This window comes from Equus caballus, chromosome 1, assembly GCF_041296265.1.
Source record: "Equus caballus isolate H_3958 breed thoroughbred chromosome 1, TB-T2T, whole genome shotgun sequence".
Classification (NCBI taxonomy): Eukaryota; Metazoa; Chordata; class Mammalia; order Perissodactyla; family Equidae; genus Equus; species Equus caballus.
The window spans coordinates 138,563,670-138,584,593 of record NC_091684.1 but is presented as its reverse complement, the minus strand read 5'-3'; the positions used below and the strand labels follow the sequence as shown (position 1 = coordinate 138,584,593).

The following is a 20,924-nucleotide window of genomic DNA, read 5'->3' as shown; positions in this document are numbered from 1 at the left end:
GGAAACCCACACACGGGCCGTGTTGAGCAACTGCGCTTGAGTAAGACTTATCTTACTTGGCAGGGTGGGTTACATGTGGGGGTATTTGTCACCGAGCAGCTGTCCGTTTGATGGGCAGCCACTTGATCCCTAGGGGTTGCTCGGTTTTCTTCTTTACTTTTGCTTGGTCCACTCTTACCAGCAGTGTGGTTTAAGAATACACATAATTCCCATTTGTCCAGCCCTTTGTAGCTTACCTTCCTACCTGTCTCTGTGTCTCAGCACCACCCTGCCTGGTAGGCCAGGCCAGGTGTTAGGATCTTCATTTTAGGGATGAGGAGATAGGGGCTTGAGTTGCGCGATTCTTGTCCACTCTGGCTTCACGAGTGGTGGAGCAAGGCCAGAGCACTGTGCCTGGACCCCAGGCCGCCAGAGGCCCATGACCTCCAGTCTCTTAACCTGCTACTAAAGATGTGGATTTCCTGGCTTCTCCCTAGACCTCTAATGGGGGGCAATATACTTCCTTTTATAGCTTCCTGGTGAGGACAAGATAAATCCTCCACACGCAAGCACACGCACTCGGGATGTTCCAGTACACAGGGGGCGCTCAGTAGAGGGCAGCTCGCACTGCGACTGCCTGGTGTCTGGCCATGAGCAGCGGGGTCATCATGGTGGTCAGTTTTTCCACTGCCATCAAATGGGATCCATTTAGCTTGCAGACAGACAAGGTGTAGGGCTGGACTCTGTGCCATGGGCTAAACACCGGCCACTTTGGGCCCCAAATCAAGACCAGACACCAGCATAAACCCAGGTGGCCCAACCAAGGGTGCTCACCAGAGCCAGGCTCATGAATGGATGAGTAAATATTTACCCTGTCTGAAGTCGAATGTGAACCGTCTACCAGGCGTTTTGTTTTTCTCTGTCTCCTCCCTCTCTGCTGGCTGTCCCTCCCCCTTTTAAAAAAAGACACCGAGAGGCTGAGAGGTTAAGTGACTGGCTTGACACAGCCAACCATCGGAATGTCCTCTGGTCGTGTCTGAATCCTGCCCCTCCTGCAGGCGCGTCCTCCTTCAAGGCTTCCCAAATTGACTGGCCCACCCTGACCTTTCCCTTCGCCCAACTCTGCCTGCAGACAGCCTTCTACCTGTGAACTTGGACAGGTTAGACTTGGACAGGTTAGACGGGAGAGGGCCGTTCGCTCATCCTCTGGCTCCTTCCTCTCCTCCTCTGCAGGCAGTGCTCATTTGGCAAGTAGTTGTGTACAGCTCTTGCATTATTCTTTCATTTTTCATGTCCTTTGTATCCTGTCTTGTGAGTTCCTTAAGGTGCAGAGCTGGGTCTTCTGTTCCTTTATGTGTGTGTGTGTTTGTACATCTATCGCTTCTCGGCCTTTTGGCTAAGATCAAGTGTGTGTTTGTACATCTGCCTGCTCACCCACCCACCCAACAACACACACTTACGGTCAGCCTATTGTGTGTCCAGCTCGGGGCCTTTTCCCACAGGGTGCTGAAGAAGGCTGTGCCTAAGCTAGAGCTGTCGGCCGGAGCCCAGAGGACAGTGTGGGCTGGGAGGGGCAGGGAGGCAATTTTTAGCGGAGTCAGGAGGAGTTGAGCTTCTGAAAGTTGGGATAACTCAGCCTTTCTGATGAGGTCCTCTGAAAAAATACCTGATCGGGCCCTTTGTTGTTCACCAGTCCTTTATTTCCAGGGGCCCGCCTGCACCCTGGCCAGGAAGTTTGTAGGCAACAAAATAGAATCCACCTTCCCTATCACTCACCCCTTTTAAAATGTGACTAATTCTGAGCTGACTGAGCCTGGGCCAGACGTGGAGATGGTTATGCCTGGACCACGTTTTATGGTGTGTCATTTCTGACTTGCTGGGAAATCCTTTGGTGGTAGTGTGGGGGTGGGGCTGGAAAGCAGAGCATTGCTGGGGCTGGAGTTCTTCTAGGATGTGTGCAATTTAGAGACCTCATGCCAACAGGAGTGCGGGCTACGTGCTTTGTCTCATGGACAACAGAGAAGAGCCTGGACTTGGAGTCAGAACGGGCCTGGGTTTGGGTCCTAGCAGTTGGCCCCGACCATCTGGTAGCCTTGGGCATATCACTGAACCTACCTGAGCCTCTGTTTCCTTATCTGTAAAAAGGCAGATATGAAATTTACCTCATGGGTTTTTGTGAGGGTTAAATGAGCTGGTATATGTTTCTGCCCACTGACATGGTTCCTGGTGCATAGTGACTTCTTGATCCTTTCTAAAAACTTAAGGTTTTATTCATTAGATCCCTAAGAGTATTTTAGGGTGCATTGTGTGTTAAGTGCTATGGGAAAAAAACAAGAGTTAACAGGGGTCTTCTTTCCAGAAGGAATTGCAGTCTCCATGGGGAGAGAATGATGCCCACAGCAATAACTCTTGATTCCTTATATCCTACAGCAATGCCGTCTGAGAGAAATAGAATGCAGGCTACGTAGGTAATGTGAAATCTTCTAGTAGCCATGTTAAAATGCAAAAGGAAAAAGGTGAAATTAATTTTAAATAATATATTTTATTTAACCCAATATATCTAAAATAAAATCATTATCCTTTCAGTGTGTACTCCACATGAAAGTTGTTAATGAGACATTTCACATCTTTTTTTTTTTAAATCATATTAAGTCTTTGAAATCAGTGTGTTCTCTATCCTTGCAGCACATCTCAGTTTGGGCTGGCCACGTTCCGAGGGCTCGGTAGCCGTGTGGGGCTGGTGGCTGTCGTGTTGGACAGTGCAGCTCCTGGACTGATGCGTCAGCTGCTGTCTGCATTTTGGAGGGGAACAGCTGTGCTCATAGGGTCTGTGGTTTGTTTGGGTGATAGAGACGGTGAAGAGCAGAGTGGGGCTAGGGCTCGGGTCTTCACTGCACTAGGAGCAGGGGAAACTTGTATTTGCCGAGTGTCCATTGTGTCCCAGGCACTGTGCCAGACACTCTGTTATTCCGTTGAATTCTCACAACAGCCCGGTGTGGTGGATGGATATCATGTGCATTTTACAGATGAGGTACCAGAGGCTAAAGAGGCCAGGCAGCTTACTCAAGGCCACACAGTCAGGTGGAATTAGAATTCGGACCAAGACTTTCTGACTCCAGGGCCTTCCATTACCTGCTCTCTTCTGCCTACACAGAGAAAGAGAACTTGCACACAGCGTAGTACTTAGGCCAGGCACTCAAGGAAAGCTCCAGGGCACAGGAGGGGCACCTTGGCAGGCCTGTTCCAGAAGGGCTAAAAGCAGCATTCTTTCTGCTCATGGGTTGTGTCTGAAAGGCAGACTCTTAAGCCATTGGGGGGCGGGGCTGCAGAGGTGTGTGGTGAGGGAGAGGAGCCCGGGTTGGGCAGCAGGTGGAGAGGCCGGCTAGCTGAGCCCTGTCCCCCCTGCCACCTGGGAGTGCCAGCTGCTTCATGGAGCTCCAAGCAGCGGAGACTTTCTACTCGGGAAACCCGAAGAATTTGGAGAGGTTGGGACACAGCGAGTTCTGGAATGCACACGTGCTTTCAGCAGTCACAGTCTCTCACCAAATACTCACTGAGTCTGTGCTCTGGGCCGGAATGATTGGGTGTTATCTTGCCCTGTGTGATGTCGCCGTTTACCTGGGAGGATCCTGCTCTGAGTGTGGTTAGACTTCACAGTAACCTGTGAGAGTCCGCGCGTTATCCTCATTTCACAGCGCAGGAAGCTGGGGCTCAGAGGGGAGATGTCGAGCACGAGGTCCAATGGCTGCTGAATGGAAGCTACAGGACCTCAGAACTAAGTTTTGACTTATTTGTCCGTCTGTCTGTCTAGCTGGCAGTCAGTTATCAGCCTCTCCTACATGCCAGGCATTGAGCTCTGTTCTCAGATCTTTTTGGTTTGTGTGTAGCGTTTGTTCTGTTATATATTTAAGAGCAGTCACGATGCTGTCGGATGTTGAGCAGGGGCATGAGTCTGCTGCACATGAGGCGCTGCTCGAGGTGCTGGGCCCTGTCGACCTCAGGGATTCCTCCCAGTCCTCTTGCAGAGGAGGAAACTGAGAGGCAGAGACACGTTACTTTCCGAGGTCACACAACTCTGGTGGAACTAGGACTTCAGTCCCTTTCTCTTCAGAGCTCAGGAGACAATGCTTCTTTAGGAGAGTGCCTGGCTGAGAATGCTGTATTGACACGAGAGAACGACATCGAGTGTGTGTGAGCCCCATCAAGGCATCTTTTTGTTCCTCCTTCCTGCCCCTCTTCCTTCCTTACGCAGGGCAAGCTCAGGGTGTAGTCCTCTCTAGGTTGGGAGCATCCTGGAGCTGTCATCTTCCATGGAACCAACAGCCTAAGCAGATCTGCAGAGAACCCAGTCCAAACTGCTGGCCATCTGGGAAGCCCCACACTTTAGGGCCACGGGGGTCTGTGACAGGAAGGTATCTCGGAGAATAACTAGCAAATCACCCACTTTATAGAGGGGAAACTGAGTCCTACAGAGATCAGCCGTGTAGACTGTGCGTTGTAGGTGCTTCCAAGTATGTCTCTCCCTGTCTGAACAGCAAGTTCCTGTGCTGGGAACCTTGGCCTGACCTTTACCGTTCTTCACAGGAAGTGGATACTGAGAATCACACACTTGCTGGGTGAATGGCTCTGTCCCCACCTCCCCTGCCTGGGCACTTTGAGAGAAACAGCCTCACCATTTGTCCTTTCCTGAGAAGGAAAAATCAAGGAACATTCACACTGCGTGGCATCTGGCCCCCCGGGAGTCTGCATGCTCCTCCATAGGCAGAAGGAGCAGACCAGGATGGACACCTCGTGCTGCTTGTGGGCAGAGATGAGGGAGCAAACTCCCAAGCCCAGGCTTCCCAACCAAGAGGCAGGGGTTCCGAGGCTTTGGAAGAGGAGGAATTATGGGTGGAAGAGCACTGGTTAGAAGCCTGCATTTATCTGCTGTGTGACTTGGGGCATAGCACCAGCTCTCTGAGCCCCTGTCACCAGAGCGAGGCAGGTGAACTCACAAATAGGTTTGGGTTGATGCCCTTGCAGAACTTGCATAAATCAAATGAGGTGTCACGTTTAACAGTTCTGAATACCCGGGAAACATGACTTAAATGTAAGACAGGCTTTTTTGTCACCAACGAGCTGCCGACACCCTCCACTCGTCACCCTAAGGCAGCCACTGTATTTTCTCTCCTTATAAGAAGACTCCTCCTTGAGTAGGAGCGGGAATGCTCTTCCTTGTGACTTCTGCTCCACCCTTTAGAACAGCCCACCGTCAAGTCTTCTGTGCTCGGGAACATTCGGCCCTGTCCACTCGGACTTCTCTCCTCCCTACAAAGCATCTTCAGCTCCCTCATCCGTTCCTCTCCGACCCATGTTTTGCACCAACTCACTCCCCTTTAAACACTGTCCATCTTGTTGATGGCCCACCCAGTGTCACACCCAGGACAGGATGCAGTAGCCAAATCCAGAGACGTGGCCTCGCTGGTGTGGCCTGTGCCTCCTCTCCAGGCAAGTCACTGTGACCATCTGACTATGGAAGCGTGAACTCGGTGGCGTTTGCTGAGCTGCTGGTGGAAATGGGAAAAGCCCTCCCGGGTCTCTCATCTGTCATGTTGCCAGAGAAAAACCGTGTCCCGGTCGGCCCGTTTGAGGACTTTCCGGCTTCTGGTTGTAATCTTCCACACTGTAACATAAGTTTGCCCCAGATGCCAATATTATATCGCTGTTTTTTTCAGGAAAACTTAATTGGAATTTTTAATGCATTTTTTGGGGGTGGGCTGTGTTTCCATTTGCCTCTAAAAAACAATGAGAAGGAAAACAAAGTGTGATCTTATTGCCAGAAATGATGGAGCCAAATCTGAAATTAGTTTACAAAGTCATTAGTATTTTCCATTTGTGAACCCAGAAATGATTATAAGTGCAGTTCCTTGTAATTAACTACAAATTAGAAAAGGGTCAGGAGGACGTTGCAGGGACCGACACGCTCAACTCTTGCAGAAGCAGATGGGTGTGGGGGCCCCTCAAGGGTTGCTTTGGTTTTTGCTCCAGTCTGTGATTGGGGAAAGTAAGACAGACTCAGATATCCTCAGAAGAGAGCAGTTTTCCAACAATTCAAACCTGGCAGGAACCTTCAGAATGATCTGTTCTAAGCTGCTTGTTTTCTGAATGAGGCCACTGAGAGACTCAGGGAGGGTAAGCGACTTGCCGAAAGTCACACAGCCAGGAGGGCCAGAGCCCCCACTCCAGGCTCTGGACACCCCTGCCCCCGGGTGCTTGTCTGCTTGAGCCCTCCATGTTTGGCACCTGAGATGCTCCTGTCAGCGATGCTCCTCGGTGGAGCAGAGGAAATGAACCGTCCGATCAGTCACCCTCTTCGACACACTTGGGGTTCAGATGTGCTGGTGCACACTGCATGTCCCCCTGGTTACAGGGAGAAAGCGGTGGTTCTCCTTCCCTTCAGGGAGCCCAGTTATTCCCAAAGTTCATCACAAGCCGAGCCCCAGCGCTGCACATGCAGACTCTGCTGTGCTGGGAGCGGCGCGGGCCTGCGGTCAGAGAGCACGTGTGTCCATGCTGAGGTCTTTGCAGCGGGAGCTGTTCCCACCCGTCCCTCAGCACAGAGACAGGGGCTCTCAGATGTCACCGAGCCATCGGGGGCCTTTTGAAATGCTGTTCCCCTGACCCATTCGATGTGAGGTCCTGTCATGTCAACCCCCCCCACCCACCTGGTCATGGGGTGTGTGTGTGGGGGTGGGGGGGGACATACAGACCCCGAGATGGCAGAGCAGCACTGAGAATGGCCACTGCCGAGAGTCCTGGGTCCTGGCTTCCTTGCTTTCCTAACTAACAGTGTCTCTTCACGGGCTGGAAGGGACCCTTCCTTCAAGTTGCACTGCTCTTTCCTGGCTGGACACTTAACCCTATCCCAACCTCTTGGGCTTCCTTTCTTCCCCCTCTGATGCTGGGTGCTGGGACGGTTGTGAAATTACTAAAGGCACGCCACCTGTTCTCCAAGAATCGTATTTGCAAGCACATGTGCCCGGCTGTGACCTACCCTGCCCTGCGAGCTGCAGGTGTGATATGGCACCTCACACTCACAGGCACCACGGGAGACCTGATAGCTTTATTTCACAGACGGGGAAACTGAGGTTTACAGAGGTTTCTGTAAATGAGCCTGTGAGGCATGGAGAGGGGGTTGGAACCCAAGCTGTCTGCCCTCTGGAACCTCCCAGTGTCCTGCTGGGTGAGATGTGTCCCGGCTGGCACTGCCCTAGGAGGGTGCCATGGAAGCTGGGGAGGTACTGCGGACAGAGCTGGGCTGGTTTGGGGATGGCAGGAGAGGAGATGGCAGGGGGAAGGGCTGTGTTTGAGGAACATTCCTTGTCTGTCTCGTGGGTCTGCAATCTGAGCTCTGGCACTGTAAGGGTAACAGATGGGTTTTAGGGGAGAGAGGGTGACCCCACCAAGGGTAACCCCAACTTTGGGCAAGAAAGATTGGTTCCAGTGAGTCTCTTTCACCCCGGGACCCCCTCCCTGGACAAGAAGTCCAGGAGGCAGCCCCGGGGGCCCAGCCTGCCCCTCTCACTGCCCTCCTTGCCTGCCAGCTGCGTGACCTTGGACGGGTGGCTTTGCCCCTTGGAAGCTCACTTTCCTCCTCTGGGAAAGGAAGGGGTCATGACACCTTCTTCATTGTTAAGATTAGATGTGCTGACACCCGAAACTTCTTGCAAAGTGCCTCGAAGCAAGTAGTCCCTCTCCATGTGATAGTTTTCATTTTCCGTTGCACTCATTTGTTTAAAAAAATAACTTTTTTTTCCTCCTATGATAACAAAAATTTTAGAAGACACAGACGAGTTAATATGTTGCTGCATACACTCTCAGGCCAAGAATTTCCTAAGTGTTTACCTACCGGAGGCCTTGGAACTTTGATTTTCTCAGCTGGCTCTGTGTTGATTCAGACACCCTCTCCAAGACGCCAGAAGCAATTCCCCGCCTTGGTCTTTTGTTGTTGGGGTTTTGTGAGTGTGTTTTTGTTGTATTATAAAAATTTGAAACATACAAGTTACAGGTAAATTATAGCATGCCCACAGAACTTCCACCAGATTTAACAAATGTTAATATTTTTCCATATTCACTTCAAATGTCTGTAATGTCTTATTTCTTTCCTAAAAGATAGAAAATAAAGACTCTGCCGAAGGCCTCCTTTACTCCTTCCCCCTTCTCATTCTTCTTCTTCTCTTCTCACAGGTATTTACTCTCTCGAAATTGATGTGTGTCCTTCCCAGCCAGGATTTTGTTGCTATTGTTTGTAAAGCCAAATAACCCTACTGGAATGTGTTTGAACCACCAAAGCCACTGATCAGCATTTGGGAGAAGCTTAAGTACCCAAGGCCAGGGGAGTGACTTCAGAGAGAGAGCAAACCCACCCACTCCCAAATTGAAATTCCAAAATGATAAATCCGCTGTCTTTGACTTAAAACTTCAGCCTGCCCCCATGCTTAATTGCAGATAGATTCATGTTGTGCTGTTTTGAGCTGCCAGGGTCATCTGGACCTTCCGTGTGAATAAACACATTCTGGAGTCCCTTATTCTTAGAGCAGGTGTTTTGGCTTTTTTCTTTAATGCTTTCCCCCCCCTTGATCACAACTGTAACATATGCTTATTGTAGAGAATGTGGAACATACAGAGAAGATTAAAGTCACTCACTGGCCTCCTTACCGGCACCTGCACCCCCAACCCCCAGGGTATAGAGAACTGGAGTCACTGGGTCCTCCAAGTGGGGCCAGCACCGTGGTCTCTTAGCAGGCAGGCTCTAAGCCTATTTTACAATAGGGTGTGCGTCCCCAAGGTGAGGGAGGCAGCCACCTGCCTACGGTCAGGTCAGTGGCTGGAAACAGAGGCCATCTCCTGGTGGTTGAAGGCCTTCTTCCCACCACGCCTGCTCTTCTTGCTGGGGCCTAATCCTCTGAGCTGCCTTTTCCTGATCTAGGCATTGGGACAAGTACTCATCAGAGGGAAGGGGTCCTGCTCCCTCTTCAGGGAAACTGGGAGGCGTAGCGACAGACCAGGCTGCTTTCCCGGGGTTTTCCTGGGCTTGACCTTTGACCACCTTTTCTGAAAAAGTCTAGGACATTGTTCATTTTACTATTTTATGCTGACTGCAAGTCAATTTAATACCTCTGCCATTTTCTGGGTGTCACAAACTATTCCCGAGTTCTTCCTTTCTTTTTTTTTTAAACTGAAATTATCTTCATTAGCATCAGTTCTTTTCCAGGGGTGTTGTGCAACAAAACTTCTGTTTTTGTTTGTTTACGGTTGGTACTGATTTTAGCTTCTGCCATTTTGGAATTTTCTTTTGTTCCATTATTCCTACCAAGTCCAATTTTCCTGGGTAAAATTTTGCATATCTCAGTTATTGGATTTTTTTCCGTCAGTTTTTAGTCAGCGACTTTCATTGGTTGCAGTTTTAGCTGCTTTTAGTTTTATTTTGTGTTGACCTTTTTTCTCTGAGGTTTATTTTTCCCCTGGGGCAATTGTGCAGTTTTTCAGTGTTGTCAGGAAGATGGGGTTATTCAGTCTGCTTTTTGTCCTCAACAAACATTTGAGGTGTGTGATTTTAGCCATTATCAGTTTTGTTTGGGGTTGATTATTTCTCTCAATCTCATTTTTCTTGGTAATCTGGCCAAGAATGCCCATGGGGATCAGAATGACAGGTCAAGATGTCTTGCTGCTTTTTCGAAGAGTTTGGAACAAGCTTGTAAATTCTTCCTTTGAATTTCTTCTCTCTGCGTGTTTCCAGTGCTTTTCTCTTAGCGACAGAGAAAGTGGGAGCCCTTAGGGGTCAGGCCTGTCCTAGGAAGGGCTGTGTTGTCTCTGTCATCAGATTCCCTGCCTTCTGCCCTGTGACCTCCCAAATTCACCAACACTGAGTGCCTGCACCCTGGGCAACCATCAGAAGAGGCAGCTCCAGGCTGGTATGTCAGGAAGCACAGTGGATGGCGGGTCAGAAGCCCCACACTGGGGACAAGTGCCCTCCCCGCTGTGGGCTGGTCTCCCCATCAGTCCGTCTGTCTACCGGGTTGCTGGCCAGAGAGCTGTTAAAGCTCTTCCAGCTTTCTCCTTCTCTCGGTGAGATGTGGATGCTTAGGGTGTCAGGAAGCCACTGTTCCTGGGGGAAACCCCCACATGGGTAAAGCAGAGGCTTTGCCCATGGTCCTCTGCTCCGTTCCGGTCCCTGGACCCCCTGCTCCCCGCGTGACCTCAGGGCCCAGCCTGACACTGCAGCAGGATGTGCAGGGTGAGCCTGCTGGCCAGGCCACTCGTTCTCCCCAGTCCTGGCTGCGCAGAGTGCCCTCCTGGGACATTGCACCCAGGGGGACCAAACTCATCTGTGTAAGTAAACATGCACCTCCCCTCAAAGGAGAAGCCCCGCTCAGCCTCTCGGGGCAGCTGGAATGCTGCTCTGGGTGTCTGGGCATTTTTTATTCCTCTGTCCATCCTTTGATTGCTCGCCGTCTCCTTCTGTTAGGCCTGTGACTGTTTTCAGCTGTTTGTATATACAAGTCATGTCAGGCATCATAATTTGTGTTTGTCTGGATCAATAAAAGTAACTCTGGCCGCAGGCCAGCTGAGGATTTATAAACACCCTCCAACTCCTCCCTTCTCTACCAGACGTTAAGACTCCCTCCCATTAGCCCTCCAAGCCGGAGCTGTGGGGTGACTTGATCAGGGAAGGTGTAAAAGGTCATTTCTTTTGATGTGTTTTCTCTTTATCCTTTTTTGTGGAATTTGATCAGTGTTTAAGCAACTGTGGCCCGTCCCTGCCCACTTCAGAGCAAAGCCCTTCCCTGTGCCTATTTACAAAATTACCTTTGAGGGACTGAAGTGCTGGGAACCCATTTAGACACAGATCGTCCCTTCGTTGAGCTCTCTGTTGCCCAATAAAGTGGGCCTGGGCGTCACCAAGGCAGCCGCCAAGGGGACTTCAAGACGGATCTGCTGGCAGCGATTCTTGTGTGATGTGCTCACTTTGGAAAAGAAGAGGGTCAGGGGTTCAGGTTCACACGGACCTTCAGAGTTTTAGGATCCACATTTTCTTCTGTTGGTCACATTAGGGCAATAATAAGCCTCAGACGCCCTATGAGATCCAGTTACGTCAGGTTTTCTTATAAATGTCAAGGCAGCAATATTCGATTTCCTGCCCTGCCTTTCCCTTCCCGCACGCATGCAGGCCTTCTGCTCTTGCCAGAATTTTTATTAGGGGGAGAGGGCTGTTCAGCTTCCCTCCTCCCTCAGTGGAATCATTCCTTCCCTGGCCTTTAACCCTTTGAAGGTTGGCATGGGAAGACTTTGAATTTAGGGTTAAAGATAAAGCTTCACTATTGGCCTAGGCTGGAATTCAGGTGTGTTGGGAAATCCTTAAGAATGCAGCAGCCCCTCAGGTCCCAGAGCTGGAGCTGGCATCCTGTTAGCGTTTGGTATGAAAAGCAGCTCACGTTCCCTGCTTCCCTTCCGGTGGAGGCTGTGCCTTCGCCAAGCATCCCCTCTAAAGTGAAGTACTACCCTGGCTGTGCTAAAAGGCCCCCAGAATGTTGGCTAAGTAGATTTTTTTTTTTTTTTTACCCTAACCCAGCTTCACTCAGTTGAAGGTTTGGTACGACTGTGGGTCTGCAGGCAGGGTGGAAACTGTGCCCCTGGCCCTGACAAGTGAATGTGTTTGATCCAAGAGGGTGGGAGATTCTGGAAGAGACAAGTACAAATTAATGATTTGTGTCACCATAAAAGCTGCCATCCTCTTGGGGCTGGCCTGGTGTCATAGTGGTTAAGTTCACCCACTCCACTTTGTCGACCCTGGGTTTGTGGGTTCAGATCCAGGGCATGGATCTACATACCGCTCATCAAGCCATGCTGTGCTGGCATCCCACACACAGAATAGGGGAAGATCAGCGTAGATGTTAGCTCAGGGTCAATCTTCCTCACCAAAAAAAAAAAAAAAATGCCATCCTCTCTCCTTCCCTAGCCCCCACTGAAAGTAGGGGTGAAGGGTGGGGTAGCCTTAGTTCTCCCTTTGACTTCAGGCAAGAGAAATGGTACCTGGAGGGCGGACTGGTAATGACACTTCTTCCTCTCTCTGTTCTCCCTTCTTCTCCCTACCCTTCTTTTCCTTTCTCTCTTGACCTCTGCCTACCCCAGGTACACTGTGTAGTCCTGGCCGTCCCTCCCCAGGCACCCCAGCCTCCCCCGCTGTACTCAGTGCAGCAGGCCCTCTTGGGCTGGCCACTGCCACGGCCTGGAGAGAGCCACCACGAGGCTCCCCATGAGCTCTGCAGAGGGTTCGAAGATGTCTTTGCGGGGTGAGCACTGGAAGTTTGAAATCTTCAGGTTGGGAAGCTATGTAGCGAGCCAGTGGCCTTCCTTCTGAGAGCTTTGGGTTCGTAATCCTGGGGGTGAGCCAGGTGGGTGTAGAGCTGGCAGAGGCTCAGGGCGGCCATACAATTTATTACCCAAACCAGGACTCTGTGAGTGAAAGGGGGTGCCATTGATAATGACACCAGGACAATAGGTGTGAATGGAACTGTCCTAAACAAACAGGCCTGTGGCTGTCCTACAACGGCCAGTGCCCGGTGGCCTTTTCCATTTTGTTTTAAGAGGAGTGATGCTCCCCTCCTTGGAAGCGAAGGCTAGAGTTGCCAGCTCAGATGCTCACAGGGCAGGCGGACTGCGGGAGTTGAGGCCTGATGGCAGAAGACGGAGCAGGAGTGAGGCTTCATTCCCAGTCGAAAAGGGCTTTGGCGACTCGGCATCAGCCGGTGGCCAAGTGTTGCCAGATCTTCTGATTTTTTTTTTTTTCCAAGAGAAGCCGAAAATCTAGATTTACATATGAAACCTCGCAGTTTTTAAAAGTTGGCAACTAATTTAAAAATCTAAGAAACGCTGTGCAGGCCAACCACAACATCTGTGGGCTGCTGCCTGTTTTCGACCTCCAGCCCAGACCAATTAATTGGTGGCTGTCTTCTTGTCTCCGAATTCCGGCAACGGGAAGTTTCTTACGGAAGTTGCCCAGATTGAGGGTGGGGAGGAGGAGAGAGGAGCTTGACTTGGCTTCCATTGAGCATTCATTTTGCACAATAAATATTTATCGAGCACCTGTTATGTTCAGGGCACTTTCTCCGTTACAGCATGTTTCCTGTTTAACGTTTTGGGATGAGCCGCGTCTCACTCGTGCTAGTGGACTCTATATCGTTCGCTGTTGTGGTCCCATGCCTCTCCCCTGGGATTGTAACCAGGATGGATGCAGTGGGAGGAATCTTAAGAGGGGAGATGGGGAGGGAGGACCTAGGGTCCAGTACTCAGCCTCTGAAAAATTTATTAGCTGCCAGCTTAACACAGCAGAGGTCCCAGGAAACGGTCCTCATCTGAGGAAGAGCCTGGGAAGGTGGAAGCTGGAGCAGAGGCAGCCCAGCCAGAGGTGCTCGTTCTGCGAGGTCCCTGAAAGTTGTACTAGGTCCAGGAGGCAGAAGTCGCCGAGGAACAGCCTGCATTCAGCTCTCTACATGGCAGAACTTTCTAATAGAGCTCTGCATCCTGTGGTGGTTGGGTTAGATGATCTCTAAGCTGGTCTTTCATTATCCAGAAAGTCTGATACCTTGAGGCTGCCTCCTGCACACCCACTAGACTGCTGGGCCTTAACCCCTTTCTGGTTCCTGGCTCTTATTTCTGATGGGCCCCTAGCAGGTACTGGCTTATCTGTACCCTCTGGCAGCTGAGCTGGGGGTCAAGTGCCCCGGGAAAGCCAGGACAACTCTGATTGAAACAGACTCAGTTTGCTGGGGGTGAGGTGGGGGGTGGGGGTGGGGGAGGATAGCAGATCTTGGAGAGTCTGCTTTGATGCTGTGAAATGGAGCTCACGTCTGGTCTCCTGCACTAGAAATTTTAAATTGGAGATAATAATACCTACCCATAGGATGGTTTGAAGCAACTAAGGCACAGGTTGCTTAAGTAACTTGTTCAAGGCCATACAGCTGGGCAATGAGGAGCTGGGTCCCAGACCAGGTAGTGGCTTCATTGCTCTCTTACCCACTATGCTACACTGTTCGATTTTTAATTTCCTTTTGTATGTTCATTCTTCCGTGCATCTTTTTTTTTTCCCTATTGTTTCGGTACTATCAGTGTTCAGATGTTTAATAGCTATGTTTTTTTCCCTGTGCGCTTGGCCAGAAGTAGGAATTCATCACCATCTGTGAACGTTTACTGAGCCGCCATAGTTTGCGTGGAATTGTACTAGCAACGTTTGACCCTGGGGCTGCGTTGGCAATAAACTGGGTCTTTCTGCAGAACTTTTGAGGACGAATCACTGACAGGTCGGAAAGAATTTCCTTGAGGAATGAGCTCTGTTGCTCACCTTGCTGATGCTGCCCCCCACCTTTGCTCTTCCCCCTCATGTCAATCTTAAGTATGTTAAGTGCTTTTTCTGCTCAGTGTCCTAGATAAGAGGTTTCCAAATGATGTCCCCTGATAACACCCCTTCGACCCCCTAATCTCAGGCTTCTTGATGGATGGAGAATTGACATCTGGTTTGTTTTGGAATAGGAGGCTGGAATAGGGGAGTCTGGAGGCCTGAGTGACTAGAGGCTGCCAGCATCTTAAGGCATTTGAAAACCACTGTGCTAAATAACAGTGAAGCTGGAGTGACCTCAGACTCTAAAGGCGATGAGAAAAAGAGCTTACCAAGTAGTCTCGCGATATACAGGAAAGGGCCCACGCGGTTTATCAGGTGGGCTCACCATGCTGATCTGGAGCACAGGGGCCTGAGCCGTGTGCAGGAGAGAGCTCGGCATCCCACACACCCAGCAGCTTACTCCTGGTTTGAACACCTTCCTCATTTTCCCTGGCATGTCCCCTTGCTCAGCAGATCATTCCTGGCCAGACCAGACCTCCAGGCAAAACAGCCAGGTCTCTGTGCCCCCGTCCTGGCACCCCTGCAGAAGAGGGGCTGGTCTCTGTGTACGATTTATTCTCTAATGCCAACTTGAAATTTGGTGACCCCCTTGGGGTGCTTCGCCCCTTTGGGCTTTTCATTGTTGACCAGTTGTTCCAAGGTGCGTCAGCCCGGAGTGGTACTTCTCACGTCATCAAATGATGGATCTACAGGCATTTTCACATGAATGAAAAAATAGCTAAGACATGAATGTGGCAGATAGGCCATACTGTTTTTTCAGTGAAATCTTGAGTGTGTACATTTGTCACAATTTTTTAGAACCTAATAATGGAGCCCCTTCGTGTTTCAGCATTGGCTCTTTTCAGAGCTTATCATGCAAGGAACAGAGGAAGACATCTTTGACACAGATTATTGGAACAAAATATGTAGGGCCCTTTGCTTGCTTTTCTGCTTTTTAAAATCAGGCTTCTGATAACTTCCCCATCAGAGTTTAGGGAGTCTTGTTTTCTAAACATTTGTATTGAGGAATAATTGGACAATTATACAATCAATGACATGTATTGAAAGTGCACAATTTGATGAGTTTGACATATATACCCTCTCATGAAACTGTCACCACCATCCAGCTAATGAACGTGCCCGTCACAAGTTTCCTCCTGCCCCTTTGTAATTTTACCCTCCAGTGCCTGCTGCCCCCAGCCCCAGGCAACCACTGAGCTGCTTTCTGTCACTATACATTAGTTTGGATTTCCTAAAATTTTATATTAATGGAATCATACAGGGTGTACTCTTTTTGGGGGAGTCTGGTTTCTTTCATGCACAGCGTAATTTACAGATTCTTCCATGTTTTGGCGTGTTGCAATCGTGAATTTCTTTCTATGGGTGGGTAATATTTCATTGTGTACATACAAACGGAGGGGTTTTGGTCTTAATGTTTGAATAAGCAAAGAACTTAGCTCAGAACATCAGAATTAAGTGATCCGTGGAAAGAGGTATGTCCATGGGGGACTTGTACACTGGTGTTTTCTTTTTGTTTTAAAAGTTTCTTATGGAGGAGTTTTTTCAAAATGTGTTTTGAGAGAGCAGATGCTTGTTGAGCACTCATTTGGCCCTGACTTTTCACTTAATTAAATCAGAAGGTCTTCAGTGCTCGCCGTGCGGTGCTCGCAGAGCCCAGCGGACTTCGTGTCACGGCCAGGAGCGGGTTTGCAGATGAGGCTCTGTCCGCGGTTAGTGGGCTGCAGCCTACGCGTGCTGGAGCTGCGGTGTTCTAGACACGGAACCGTGCCACCTTTGCAGAAATGTTGAAGTCTTGCCTTCCACAGTCTTCTCCGGGCCTGGCGCTGTTTTCCACCTCTGCAGAACGTTACAGCAGATGCGCCTCCCCGCCCTCAGTTCTTGGCCGGGTCGGGGTGGGGGCTGAGAGCTGCAGTTTCTGCAGTTCTGTGATTCCTGCTCAGAGCATCGCAGGAAGTTAACCTCATGGATCCCCTTATCCTCACAGAGCCACGCACACGAGGGGCAGGGTTGCCATGGGAGTTGTGTTCGCGGCATTGGGGCAGTCCCCATCAGGAGGCAGAACGGAATGGTGTTGCTGGAGAGTTGTAAATGTGCTCATTTTTCCATTGTTTAGTGAAATTCTCCTGAAAGAAGTCTTCTGTGTATGAGAAACACCAGTGAGCCTCTGCTTAAGAGTCACAGATTGTCAAAGAAGGGACCTCGGACATATCTGGTCCAACCTGCCCATTGTATGGGTGAAGACTGAGGCTCAGAGAGTGGGAGTGACTCACACATAGTCACTAATAACAGACCCGGCACTTGGGAAACCCAGGCAACTGCTTTACGCCTTCACTTTCGTAATCTTTGAGGGTGGGAATTTCGAGAAGACTTGGCAAAATTTGATAGGCGTTTGGAAGGAAATCGTTAATCTCTCAGCCTCTACTCAAAGCTGCTTCTACCATTAAAAAAAAAAGGACAGCATAAATTGTTCCCAGATGATGTTTCTAGAATGTTCTCTAGTCTCCTGACCTGATCACCAACACATTCCAGAAATTACTTAAAATTCAGTGGCAGGTGATCAGCAGCCTTGTTGGGCGTGTCTCTGGCATGTGAATGAAAGGAGACAGGGGACACCTCATGTTTGTGCACCACTTCTCAGTGTGTGAAGGACCTTCAGGCGCAGTCTCTCTCTGAACCCCTGGACAGCCTTCCAGGTGAGGAAACTGGCCCTGGGAGATGGAACACCTTGTCTGAGGTCACCCAGGTAGCAAAGAGAGGAGCCAGAACTGTAATCTAGGTGCCAGTTCCCAGTCTCATCTTGTTTCTACCACGTCCCCCTGCAAGGAAAGTGGGTATGCAGGGCAACAGCATGACACAGTGGGAAGACCCTGGGCTTTCGTTTTTGGAGTTCAGAATTTAACTCTGCTCTCCTGCTCGCTGTGTGACCTCAGGGAAGAATCTTACCCTCTCTGAATTTCATTGTCTCCTTTTGGAAAATGGGGCTCTCTCCTATAGGATTAAAGTGTATAAAGTGCTGAGCAAAGAACTTGCTTATAGGAAGCAACTGGTCAATGTTACCTTCTTAATAAAAGTGAGGCAGAGATGGGAAAAGCTAGTTATGAAAAGAGAGCTGGTAAAACAAAAATTAGGACGGATTTGTACAAATTGTGGGATGCCCTTGGCCCTGAGCTTCTTGCACACAGACTCTTAAATGTTTCCTGGTTTGGTCCATTAGTCCTTGATCCTTTGCAAAGTTAAGATAACTGAGGTACTCACCAGGTGCCTTGCACATAGTAGGCCCTCAGTAAATACAGACTGGCTGATTACGTGCTCTCCCTGCAGGTACTTGGAGCAGCAGAGTGTTTGTGCTTGTGCCTCCCCCCCCCCCCAACCCCCGTTTAAATAAAACAGCAAAATCCTGGCAGAGACCAGACTTTGAAGGTGCTCTTCAGGCCCAGGGCAGAGGGGGGTCAGTGGAGGTGAGGCCTGGAGGAGAGCGATGCTGGAGGTGGCTGTGCCATGGCATCAGGGCTCCCAGAATCAGTGCAGACCAGGACGGGGGCAGGGGAGGACGCTGCTCTCTGACACTTAGATGCAGTCTCACTGTCCCCTGTTCGTTGGTTTTTTAAGAATATCTCCGTTTAAGTAATTGATGTTCTGAGCAGGGGAGCGAGGAGCCTATTCCCTCTGCTGGGAGAGCCAGCAGCCACCTAGGCGCGGATTCAGACTTTGTAAGGGGTGTGGGGACAAAGCTCAGCGTTTGGAGAAGAGGTCCTCCTTCCCCATCTGTCCCTCCTTCCGCCTGATGCTGGGTACACAGGACACCCGGGATGCCTCAAGAAGAGGCCCAGAGATGCAGGAACTTGATCTTGCTTGAGGCCTGAAGCAGCTCCTCGCTCATGGCCAGGCCTAGCTGAGGGTGCCCTACTGTGGGGTGAGAAGAGAGCGCCCGGGAACCCTTGCCTCCCACTCCACCAGCCCCGCAAGTGGCCCCAGCCTCCCGCGGCCCCTCCCTCCCCTTTGCTCCTTCCAAGGAGCCTGTTTGAGAATTCAGTGATTCACTTCCCGTCTTCAACCCTTGTTTAATGTTCGCTCCATTGTTACCAAACAGTCTGGGCCCAGTGGCATGGGCTGTTCTGTGGCTCTGGCTCAGGAGGAAGGAGAGAGCCGGAACTGTTTCCGGAGCCACAGAGATGGGCCCGGCTTACTTGAAAGCCAGGCTGAGTGGCGCTGGGGCCCCGACAGCTGGGAGGTTGGGAAATGCGAGAACGCAATCCTCTTTCACAGAAACCACCCTGGCCTTCCTGCGCTTGACGGAGCCCCTGCCCTTTGTTGTGGTATTAGCTTCTTTGTTAGCCAACAGCTGAGTTTTCCATTTGGGGTCACATAGTTTTGGGATCATGGATTCCTGGAGTAGAAAAAAGAACACTGGAGTTCACTCAGAAGGGTCCTTGGGTAGATGCTGTCCCCTCCCAGACCTGTTTCCTTGCGTATGGGGGAAAACAAGGGGGTGGCAGTGAAATGGCTGATCTTTAGAGCTCCCCAAACCCCCAGCTCCGAAGTCCTGTGGTTCCTGAGCCTGGAATACCCCACAGGAGGTCATCTGTGTCCACTCCCATGTCCGGGTCCAATTCCACCAAAACTGGCCACAGATGTGAGCACAGCCGTGAGCCACCGCATTCACTGCATGACCTCTGACTTTTGGGGTCAGCAGGTCTGCAGCCTCCCTCACCTTTCTGGTTGCAAGCACCCTTCTCTCTCAGGAAGTTGTTTGATGTTGATTTAATTCCATCGTGTCGTATCACATCTGCGAGTGCCGCTGTTTAGCTGATATTGATGTGACATTTGGGGGTTTTTTGTTTTGCTGCTAACCTGCAGAGAGAGTCAAAGTTCTGAAGTTTTCTCTCTCCCCTCTGTTTGCTGTTCCATTTATAACAGAGAAGAAAGGGATTTGGTTGGGAGTCCCCATTCCTGATCATGTGTTTGCTCTGCTGGTGGTGATGATTCAGGTTTGTTTTCTCCAAGGCCCTACGTGCCTAAAGGTGGTAAAGGAATGGAAGGTGTAGACACGGTCACCTTTAAGCTTCTTTTCACTGCACATCCGTGTATTTCACAGGTATGTGGCATGTCCATGCTAGAAGGCAAGGCGACCCTGGAGATGCATTGAACCCATCATTTTATAGATGAGGTGACACATACCTAGAGATGCCCCGTTATTCAGCAGCACAGCCAGTGTGAGGACCACGGATGCTCTACTTCACTCCCCAGCGTAGGCCCAGATGTCTGCATGCTTTCTCTTCTGCTAAATTCAAGGCTGATAGAATCTCCATTCAACAAATATTTGTTGAGCGAATTTATTGCACAGCCTTCTCGCTAATGTCTGCCTACAATCTTAGCCACAGAGGACTTTGTGTCTCTCTGGTATGGCAAGTGAGGTGGGTGGCACTTCCTCGCTCAGAGGCATTGTAACTTCCTGCACTTCCCCACTGGTGGCTTTAGCATAACTAACTGGCACCTGTGGTTATCATGCCCCTGCTGTTTTTAGTTGCACCTCTTAAGACCTGCTGATTGCTTAGACCTGCTGATTGCTTAATGAACATTTCTGGATTGGGTCTCTGGCAGTAATATGCATCTGTGGGTCCCTTGCCACGGGGCTTGATGTCTTGATGGGGTTCATAGGGCTAGGGTGCAGCCTGAGGTTTTTATTTGTTTCCTACATCTTCTGATTGTCGATGCACAGAGGAATAATTCTATCATGACCTACTTGTGAACACATGTAACATGCCAGCCTTGTGCTCCATCCAGGGTATAGGGAAAGTTCACGTGGGTCTCCTTGCCCTCGAGGAGCTCATGTCTTAGTTGGGAGGGGAAGTTTCTTAATCACACCAGGCCTTTGGTGCTAAGTGATGATGCGTGTAGGACAGTAGGGACTGTAAGGGGAGGAGAGGAGAACAGAGAGAGGTGTCTCTCAAGAAAGAGCCACAGAGTGGGAAAATTTTTGAGTTGGAGGCATATTTGGGTCTGTCATAGGGCCGGAGAGAGCCTCCGGACCCACGTATCATCTCAGCATGCCACCTCTGGCTGAAGATCCCTGACTTGGGGATGCAGAAGCCCCCTGTTCAGATGCTATGGCTGCAACGTTTTACCTCTGCTGCTTGGGTGAGTTAAACATTTTGAATTTCTGTACCTGTAAATCAGCTTCGAATATCCATCTGCTGTCTGGGGGTCTGATGAGGTTGGGAGGGGGTGCTGTGTGAATCTTGGCTGGGCCTGGGTGGGCTGGGTGTGGGAGAGGGGGCCTCACCTGGGGGCCTTTCTGTGCTCCTGATCCGAGCTGCTTTGGGCTGCAGCTTCTAGCCCAGAGCCATTTAGTTGTCGAGGCCAGCGTGAGCAGCAGGCTGTCGCCACCCTGACATTGTAAGCGCTTGCCTGGCTCCGCTGAAGTCCTCCTTCTTGTTTGTTTGGAATTCCTATCTTCCTGCCCATAGGGGTTCTTTGCTCTCTTAGGTGAAATTGCCCCCAATGAACC

The 20,924-nt window shown here is 50.3% G+C and overlaps 1 protein-coding gene across 3 annotated transcripts in view; it reads left to right on the top strand.

Moving 5' to 3' along the window:
• The window catches only part of SMAD3 (SMAD family member 3), a 116,785-nt gene that overhangs the window by 56,004 nt on the left and 39,857 nt on the right, over positions 1-20,924 (top strand). Inside the window, exon 1 of one of the 3 annotated variants that reach the window (XM_070270071.1) lies at positions 959-1,139. The exons of the other annotated variants lie outside the window; for them this stretch is intronic. The gene's annotated coding sequence lies outside the window, so the exon portion shown is untranslated. Of the gene's footprint in view, positions 1-958; positions 1,140-20,924 lie in introns of those variants that run through there. 3 annotated transcript variants of the gene reach the window in all.